Here is an 11,017-nt window from a genome sequence, read left to right on the forward strand (position 1 = left end):
GGGACATTAGACATTGCTATTTATTATCATGTCAAATTTGAAACACACACACACACACACACTAGGTTTTCTTCTCCATGAGACAAAAAAATGGAAAAAGTCATCCCATGGGAGACTTTCGATAAAATTGGAACGAAAAAAGAAAAAGCAAAAGTTAAGACAGAAATGTGAAATTGCATAAATCCAACTTCAATGAGCTTATTTTTCTTCAAATTACCTGTTGATCATGTGGCACTGAGGTCGCGTCCACCGTTGTAGCTTGTGTGTACTTGTTTGGAAAGAGAGCATCTCTTGTTTCAGAAGAACAAGAAACTTCCAGTTTCTGCTTCAGTTCTTTTCCTTTCCGCATAAGGCATTCATCTCCCAATTCTCAATTCATTGTGAAGTACATAGAAAAATCACTCTCATATCAACCAACTAAAGAATAGAAATTCAGTTGCCCAACTGCATCAAATACGGCTGTAACCATAGTAGAAGCATACGATATCAAATCATCTCAAGTATTTTTTGGGTCTTTATTCCTCAACTTTGTTGGCACATATGGAGTATGAACTGTCATACTGAACAAGGTACAGATAATGAGAAAACACTCCCAAAATTCAATACTGAGGCTATTGTTTCCTCGGATTTGGTTTTTAAGAGAATTGGTCTATAAAATTGGAGTAACCATAATTTGTTCGCATAATATAATACAGCTAAATCACATGAAGCCAACTGAAATAAAACAGGCATTTAGAGGTAGTGAGGCTCCATAACAGACACGAACATTAGTAAGGCAACGTTCAGAGGGAACAAACAAATGGCGTAAGATAGAAATAGCCATCAGATCATCATTATATTGAAATAACAAGAACTAGTTGTCCTAGTACTAGAACCCAAAATTTATGAAGCCACTGACTTGCACGACGTAAATAAGACGAGCTTCAGGATCAAACTTCAAGTTCCGCTTCCAATTCACGAGTCTGCATTTCACTCCAGTATGCAATCTTCTTCAACATCAATATCACTCAGATCAAGATCAGCAAGTAACTCCTCCAAAGGAATAGAAGGAACATCTTCCCCATCAACAATAGATGTGACTTCCGACCGTTGATATTCTTTATTACGATACAATGATATGTTGAACCTCAGATCAGTATTCTCCTCTAAATCTCTCAAGAATTGTTCATATTCTGAGTTCAACTTTTGTTCCTGATCTCTTCCCTTGCCAGAGTTATCGACTTCCATATTAAGAGACTTAAGCTTCCAAGATCGAGGCTTCCCACGTTTCTTTTGGCGCTTCTCTTCATAGCTTTTCTTAATTAATATCACCTCCGGAAGGACAAGACCTTTGTATTTGTCTAGCTCAATATCATTACTATTGGCTCCATATAAATCATAACCGAGGGCGTAGTCTCCGGAATTTAGAAGATGGCCTAGATGTGTTCTTACAGAGAACATAGTATCATTTTTCCCAAAATCAGATACACGAGCCACTTGAGTATCAGCTAAAACATACGTCGAGCCCCCAATATTAACTTCTTCAGAAACCACATCGACGTCTAAAACTACATACTCAACAAGCTGTCTACTAGACAACAAAGGCTTAAACGACGCCCTCCAGTACTGATCAGCATCCAAGAAACAATGCCTCAGAGTAAACGGGTCTAATAAAGCGATATTGTTGCTCACTTTGGTGCAGATCACAAGAGGACCGATATTTCCCAAACTAGCTGCTACCTTTGGAGGGAGACATATCAAATCCTCACGACAAATCGGGCTGATTTCTACAGAGAATGTATACTTATAATTGAAGTTATTGCTCTTGTGATCATGAGATACAAGTTGATTGTCATTTCGGCTCCTAACAGGTACCACCCTACTCACAAAGTCCACAAACTTTAAAGCATGACTTCTATGTGCAAAGAAGAAATCAATTCCCTGAACCAACTGTTGAATTTTTATGGCACGATTAGCAGCCTCGTGCTTTAGAATGAGCTGCTCCAAATAGAAGAAAGTTCTTCGATGAGAAACGTGCTGTCTAAGCTGCACAGCCGCCACCCATTGATCAGGGTTAGCTTGCACCTTTGAACAAGATTCACACATTTGGTCTTGAACAACATACTCAACGGCATATGTTTGTTCGAGAACTGCTCCATTTAGTACCTCTTTTTGGACTCTAAGCCTAACTTTGATCCTTTTGGAATGAGGTTCAGTCCAAATAAACTCGGCATTCATCAACTTAACTTTATTTAAATTCTTCAACCTCTTGATACAGAAGGTGAGTAACTCCTTCGATTCGAGCTGTGCTTTGATCCAACTCCTTGGAGGCTGCAAATAGCTATCGCATTCGGGGCAGTGGATAATCACAACATGTTTTTGTAAGCCTTCTGTTATATCAACCTCGGATCGCAAGCATTTAGCACACATATTGGCAGCATTTGGTTGCATCAAGATTCCGCATTTGCAACATAATACACTGCCTATTGTTTGTTGTACTGTAAACATACCTGATACTTCTGCCATACTTATAAAAAAAAAAGGATTGTTACACAAATAGCTGGCCAGAATCAATGTTTACTTTTTCTAGCCGGTATACATATTATATAATTATATATATTTTATACATCCGCCGGTGGCTATTTTTAGTTTAAGAGATTAGGTGGGCGGCTACTTGGGTTAGTTCTTTTTTTTTTAAAAAAGAATAAAAATACATTTTGCATACATAAAACAATCAACCAATTAGACATAGCTTTCCATGGCAGATAACAAGCAGTAAGTTACATATATTTTAATTTTCAATTATCCTTTGTTTGTACCAAACAAGAAACAAACTGAAACTGAATAATTTCCCCAAAATAACAAGCACTCACTTGCTGCACTTTTTGTGCAGGACCTGAGGCAAGTACTAGTGGGGGACCTATCGTCTTACACCCACGTTATCTAGGGGCATAGTGGTAAGCTGCCTTTCTGAGCCGTTCTGCAACTACTAGTGTCTCTCCTTGTATTTTTTATTCTGTCTATTTTTATTTCAGACAGTAGTTGAGGTTTTGTATAATCTACTAGATGCTCATACACTTGTGACACCAGCTCTTTGCACATACATTGGTAGAATTTGTTGTTTTATTATTTTCTTGATTTTAAATTTTATCAATATATGCTTAATTTATTAAGTTGATTTGCCTAGCTATAGTGTTGGGCGCCATCACGACCTATTGGTAAAATTATGCCGTGACAACCAGCGAACCCCAGCTCTCATGCAATAAGATAGAAGTTCAAGATTGATTTTTCATGTACATTAACTGCATTTTCAAGTGTATTTTTGCTAACGTCACCAAAGCATATAGTATGCTTTTCTGAAAATTGTTCAATTACAATTGTCATATTTCTACCAAGTACTCCTTTTTTGCATGAGAAACCTTTTCAAGGAGTACGTAACTTTTTTTCATATGATGTGAACAGAACTATAACTTTTTTTCATATGATGTGAACAGAACTATATATTTCTGTTTCTATATCTATATCTATATGTATCTATATATTGTTATAAAAACATGAATAAAATGTTGGATTACAAAAATAACATTTTAATATTAAGCATAATAACTCACAATAAAAGGACATAATCATAATTTTAGACATTAGCTTTGTCATCCTATTAGTTTTAGGACATAATACTATAAAAAATCGTATCCCAAGTTCTTCTCCTGCCCTTTTACAAATTTGAGATTACTATTAAAACAGAAAAAAAGAGCACCCTTTTCTTCCTTGTACCAAATGAACATGGATTGGATGATCGCAAACAAATAAAGGCATGAAATTGATTGAAAAAAAAGAAAATAGAAATAAAGCTTTTCAATTTGAGAAACTGAATTGAGAGATTAATATACCTGGAATTGGAGAAGAGAGAAAAGTGAATGATAAAAAATTGAAGTTGGTAATATTATGGAAGAAATATGTGGAGTTAATGTTTTTTTCTTGGCGTTTGTTATTATTTTAGACCTTAAAAATAAACGAATTTAACCGACTTTAGGAAGAGAGTGGCGTCACTGCTTACTACTTGGTCTTCCCCCGGTATTGAATCATCAATTCAATTATACATGTCAAATAAAGTAGTACATTCACAATTCTATTTAGCTCAACTACATAAATTTGACCCAAAAGTAATAAAATTGGGGCAAGTGCACGGATACTCATTCTTCTTATGAATGTTGTTTAGAGATTAGCAAGTACTTATTTGTCCTGAAATTTTAAACTAAATATCTTAACTTCAAGACAATCCTGAAAAATTAAAATTCAGGACGCACTGACTAATTCCTAAATAGCATGCTTATAAAGTGGCTATCTGGTGTCATACTTATTTGGCTCGACCTGTAGATCCATTAACGCTAAGTGAGGACTTGAGCCTGAACTGTCGAATCGAAGTCACTTTCGGAACAAATATTTCCTACAGCTAACATGTGTCTAATCCAGCGGGATCGTGCACCGTAAACCCGAGTGGTAAGGCCATGATTCGAAAGAGAATAAAATTGACAATGCTAATGTCTACATAATGAGGAAATTTGAGGACTCAATTGGAAATTATTCTAAATATGCTTAGAATTTAACCATGAGTGCAACAACTTTTGCTTAAATTTACAAGAAGGTAACAAGTATCTTGTGTGTGTGTATTAATTTGCAATATATAGAACCACAGGACCGGGTATGCAAATGGATTTATTTGTAGAAATAACACCAGGTAGCTACTCTAAAGGGCTGCTATTTAAGAATTAATCAGTGCGTCCTAAATTTTAGTTTTTGAGTTTAAATTTTCGGGACAAAAATACCTTGAATTGTCCTTTTTAGTTTAGAATTTTAGGATAAAATAAGCATTGGCTAATCTCTAAATAAGTACGTTCACAATTCTATTTAGCATTGATGGCGTTGTGCTTGTTCTTTCAGGTCAGAGAAGAAAATTATTGGCCCTCAAGGATCTTATATACCGAAAATAATAGCAATTTTGGATCTTATTGTCCTCTCTAACATGACTTAAGGAAATAATCCAAACTATTAAAATCCTTAATGCAAGTAAAAATACTCACAAAAATTAAAATTTTGGATATTTTCTGATGACTTTGTCTTCAGCATGTGTCTTGCTTATATCGTAGAGGTCTAATCCAGATTATGTTAAGTAGAATATTTGTTTTTGAATTTAAATCATTATTGAAGAATTAACCTTTAATCCATTTATAAGATGTATATAATTAGTATACAATCTATATGCAGGCTAGAAAAAATAAATAGTAAAATCCAGTGGCTCTAATGTAAAGATGCTTTATTTTAAAGTACATCGCATAAATTGTATATGCAAGGTACTGTTTAATAAAAGTGTTTAGGGTTTTACTAAATTTAAAAATCAAATTCGTAGGAACGGCTCATTAGTTGTAACTAACCATTCAATTAAACAATTAGAATTTGAGATGGATGTGCAGGCACACCAGATTAGATAGGATCAGAAATGAGGTTATTCGCGACAAAGTGGGTGTGGCCCCTATTGAGAACAAGATGCGGAAAGTGCAGTTTATGTGGTTTGGTCATGTGAGGAGGAGGAGCACAGACGCACCGGTGAGGAGGTGTGAGAGGTTGACATTAGAGGGCCTACGGAGAGGTAGAGGTAGGCCAAAGAAGAGGTGGAGAGAGGTGATTAAGGAAGACATGGCACAACTTCAGCTGACCGAGGACATGACCCTTGATAGGAAGATATGGAGGCCGAGAATTAGAGTAGTAGAGTAGGTAGTTTAGAGTGTTCATAACAGTAGTATTGGCACACAGTCTCGCTTTCTGTTGGTAGTAGGTTTTTATAACTAACCGTTGTTTTCTTTTATTGTTGATCACCTTACTGTCTTGTTGTTTTTATTCTGCTTTTATATGGCTTTTTGGTATTGTCCCTTCTTGTCTATATTTTCATTAATGTGGTGCTTATGCTTTCCTGAGCCGATGGTCTATTGAAAACAGTCTATCTATCCTCACAGGGTAGGGGTAAAGTTTGCGTGCACACTATCCTCCCCAGACCCCACAGTTAGGGGCGGATCTAGTCATTGAATTTGGGTGCTCGAGCACCCATTAATCTAGGCTCCGATTATATATAATTGTATAGAAAATTTGAGGAAACGAATACAAAAGAGGAGAAAGCACCCAATAGACAAAAAGTTTAATGGGTGCTTTGGTAAAGGCAGGGTGCTAGAAGTTTACGAAAATTGAACGGGTGAGGGTTCCAATCCTTCTCCCAACAAGCCTTTTCTAAAACAGTCAAATTATTCCCTTTTTTCTCCTCATATTATCAAGCTACTTTCTCTTTTTTCATTCTTTCCAGTTTTCACCCACCGTTGTTTTTACACAATACTATTTTTTAGAATTCCTTTTTGCTGACTTTGTTTTATCTTTTCTTATTTTATAAAATATAATTCACTATAAAGAAAGAAAAAGAAAAAGGACTCCAAATTTCGGCCCTTCTGAAGACGAGCAATTCCTCCTGAAGGGACAAAACCATCAATCTCTTTTCTTGTCAGCAACGTTATCCATCACAATTTTACGGCGTCTATAATATTAATACTATGAGTTTTCTCGTTAACTTTTTTCATCACCGTGTTCAAATAGTTATGTATTTATGCAATATGGTTGCTAATAAATTTACGTTAAAAAAAGCTAAGCACCCACGAACTTAAATTCCTAGATCCGCCATTGCCCACAGTGTGAGTATTACTCGGTATGTTGTTGTTGTTGTTGTGTGTGTGTGTATATATATATATATATATATATATATATATATATAGAGAGAGAGAGAGAGAGAGAGAGAGAGAACTATAATAAAAAATAAAAAGGATTTCAAGTGCCCAAAAAAGGAACGAAGAAAAACATTTACCATTCAAATGAAAATAAAAGAATATTAACAATATTTACGATTACTATTTACTAATATTAGTATTAGAATTGTTAGATAGATGCTTCGATATATTCAAGGAAAGAACCACTGATGAGGTTCCAATAGCCACTTACTCTCGCTTCTTTGCGCTGCTTGCCTTCTAAAATATTTGAAGGAGAGCAGGTAGATGTTGCTATTTTGGAAGTTGGATTAGGAGGCGAATATGATGCAACAAATGTGGTCCTTTTTTTTTTTGGGTTTCCCGCCCGGTGTTCGGTTCCTGCATTGGAGCCCGACTATATACGGATTCGCGTTGGGTAGGGCCCCATTCGGGAGGAAGCGCTCCCTACCAAGAATTTTTCCATACCCAGAGCTCGAACTCAAGACCTCTGGTTAAGGGAGGAGCAGCCCCATCCGCTACACCATATCCTTTGGTGATAATCATGTATTGAATTCAACTTCTTTGTTAGTTATACCAGTGTAATGACCTAACCGGACATTGGAAGTGTGTGAGTTGGTTCGGGATTTGGAAGTGTGTGAGTTGAAATCGGAACACTTGGTTCCTTAAGTTAGCTTTAAATGTACAAGTTTGATTTCGGTCAACATTTCGAGAAAACAACCCCGGAATCAGGATTTGACGGTTCCAATAGGTTCGTATGATGATTTTGGACTTGGGCGTATGTCCGAATCGGGTTTTGGATAACCCGAGAACGTTTTGACGCTTAAAAGTAAAAATTCAACTATTTGAAGGTTTAAAATTCTTTAAATTTGGTTTGGGGTAGGTTTTTGAGTAATTGAAATCCGTTTGGAATTTCGAGTTTGGGAATAGTTCCGTATAGCGATTTAAGACTTGCACGCAAATTTTTGTGTCATTCCGAGTAGTTTAAGTATGTTTCGGCGCATTGGAAGTAAATTGAAGAAATTGAAATTCTTAAGTTTGAATCAATTTGGTTTAGGGTATGATTCTTAGATTTGATGTTGTTTTACGCATTCCGAGAGTTCGAGCAAGTCCGTTTAATGATTTCAAACTTGTTGGTATGTTCGGACGGAGTCCCGAGGGCCCCGAGTGTCAATCGGACGAGGCTCGGACCAAGTTGGAAGTTGAGAGCCAAAACTGAAGCTCCCAGCTACTGTCAGAATCACACATACTCTTGGCCAGTCGCAGGTGTGACATTCGCAGATGCGACAGAAGCTCGCAGGCGCGGCACTCGCAGATGCGAGCTTTCTTCGCAGAAGCGGAAAAGGAATGGGAGGCCTGCCATCGCAGGTGCGGAATATTGGGCACACCTGTGAACGCGCAGATGCAAGAATTGGCCAGGTGAGTGGAACTCGCACCTGCGAAGATTTTCCGCAGGTGCGTTCCATTCTCCGCAGGTGCGAAAGACCTGTTTGGCAGAAAGCTTAAAAGAACGGGAATTCACCATTTTTGCCCGTTTTCTCTCCACATTTGGGCGATTTCAGAGCTTTTGAGAGGGGGATTTCAACTAGCAATTTGAAGGTAAGTTAATTCTACACACCTTGAGTTAAATACATAGATTATAGGTAGATTATAACTAGTAAATCTTAGAAATCAAAGATTTAGATGAAAAACCTAGATTTTTATAAAAGTTAGATTTTAACAACGAAAATAGTTATGGAATTGGGTAGAAATTATATATTTAAGTTCTTGAGATTATGGGTAACGTTTTCATCTAAATATTTCCAGAATCCGAGCACGTGGGCCCGGGGTGAATTTTAGAAATTTTACCATTTTGGATAAGGTAATTTATTTAATAGATAAATTTCGAATCATTTAGCATATATTAATTATTTTTTATAATATTTGGATAGCTTCAGATTTTTCGGCGTCGAATCGAGAATTCAACGCGACGTGGTAATCGAAAAGTGAACTTTGAGACGAGGTAAGTCTCTTGTCTAATCTTGTGAGGGGAAATTTACCCCATAGGGATTAAATTGAATAATTATTGCTAATTGCAAGGGCTACGTACGCACGAGATGGCGAGAGTCCGTGTGTAGCTACTATTAATACTAAAGTCCGGGTAGTTTAGGACTCAAAGCATGAATTACTTTTGTACATTGTATTCTTTGTTTAATTAATATTAATTGATATATATGAATATATTGTGAATTGTTAGATAAAGATATTAAAGGATGAAAATCTCATATGCTTGATTTTCTGTTTAAATTATTAATTGTTAAAAGAAATTATTCTTCCTCCCGAATTTATCTTATAATAAATATACTCTCCTTCCGGAGGTACATAAGAAAATGTCCTCCTTTCTTGTGGAGCGGGCCGAACGCCTCGGCAGGATAGATGCATCTATGGATCGTGTCGCACGTCCCTCGACAGTGTACACGACACTCTGGATCGGGCAGTACGTCCTCGGCAGAAATCGTGCTTAATAATAATAATAATTACACGATACTTTAATAGTTATTTCAAGCTTGCGAAGCTAATTGATAAATTGGAGAATCCTTGAAATTTAATGAATTATTATTCCTGCTTGTTAAGGAATTAATTGTTATTCCTGTAAATGAGATTGATTGATATATTGGAAATTATTTGAATTGAAAGAATTTAATTAATATATTGAGAATTGTTGCATTTGAAGAAATTTGATTATTCCCGCTGGTTAAATAAATTATTATAAATTTTGTGAATCATGCTGATTTAGATATTCTAGTTGTATTTCAGTTATTATTATTGACCCATAGTGAGTGTCAAAGTCGGCCATCTCGTCTCTACCACTTCGAGATTAGGCTTGATACTTACTGGGTACACGTTGTTTACGTACTCATACTACACTTGCTGCACTTTTTGAGCAGGACCTGATGCAAGTACTAGTGGGGGACCTATCGTCTTACACCCACGTTATCTAGGGGCATAGTAGTGAGCTGCCTTTCTGAGCCGTTCTGCAGCTACTAGTGTCTCTCCTTGTATTTTTCATTCTGTCTATTTTTATTTCAGACAGTATTTGAGGTTTTGTATAATCTACTAGATGCTCATACACTTGTGACACCAGGTCTTGGCACACACATTGGTAGAATTTGGTGTTTTATTATTTTTTTGGTTTTAAATTTTGTCAATATATGCTTAATTTATTAAGTTTGCTTGCCTAACTGTAGTGTTGGGCGCCATCACGACCTATAGGTGAAATTTGATCGTTACAACCAGAGAACCCCAGCTCTCATGCAATAAGATAGAAGTTCAAGATTGATTTTTCATGTACATTAACTGCATTTTCAAGTGTATTTTTGCTAACGTCACCAAAGCATATAGTATGCTTTTCTGAAAATTGTTCAATTACAATTGTCATATTTCTACCAAGTACTCCTTTTTTGCATGAGAAACTTTTTCAAGGACTAGGAGTACGTAACTTTTTTTCATATGATGTGAACAGAACTATATATTTCTGTTTCACAAAAAAAAAATAATGCTGATTTTTCCTCTTTTTTGGCTCGCCCATGCATGAACTTACTCATCAATAAATGATTGAAACTTCAAGTCTCTATATCTATATCTATATCTATCTATATATTGTTATAAAAACATGAATAAAATGTTGGATTACAAAAATAACATTTTAATATTAAGCATAATAACTCATAATAAAATGACATAATCAGAATTTTAGACATTAGCTTTGTCATCATATTAGTTTTAGGACATAATACTATACGTTAGGAATCCTACATGATTATCATTAGGAATCCTATTAGTATAATTATTTTCGGGCATAGATATATATCTTTAGGAATGTGTTAGATTTTCTATTAGTATAATTACTTTCGGGATATGGACATATTTTTAGCCATGTAATCCTATTACTTTTAGGATATACTTCTTAAAAAATTTCTATTACTAATTTAATTTAAAAACGTATTATATTGTCCAAATCCATTTAGAAATATGAGAGCCTATATTATTATAAAAGCACAAATATATTGATAGACCAAAATAGCCCTAAAATGTTAAACATAAGAACTCATAGGGAAAGGACATAGTTGTAATAACTTACTTTTTTGGACTAAAATAACTTCTATGTTAATTTTTTAAGATTTAAGATTTTAAAATCAATACAATCTTGCATATTGAATTTTTACTAAAAATATGTAGGCAGGTTTAATAAAATCAAT

General features: G+C 35.4%; 1 pseudogene; it reads right to left on the reverse strand.

The window, feature by feature from the left end:
- Positions 1-657: 657 nt before the first annotated feature.
- On the reverse strand, positions 658-3,508 carry LOC138891681 (uncharacterized; annotated as a pseudogene).
- Positions 3,509-11,017: the final 7,509 nt, after the last annotated feature.

This window comes from Nicotiana tomentosiformis, chromosome 5 (genome assembly GCF_000390325.3).
Source record: "Nicotiana tomentosiformis chromosome 5, ASM39032v3, whole genome shotgun sequence".
In the NCBI taxonomy this organism is placed as follows: domain Eukaryota; kingdom Viridiplantae; phylum Streptophyta; class Magnoliopsida; order Solanales; family Solanaceae; genus Nicotiana; species Nicotiana tomentosiformis.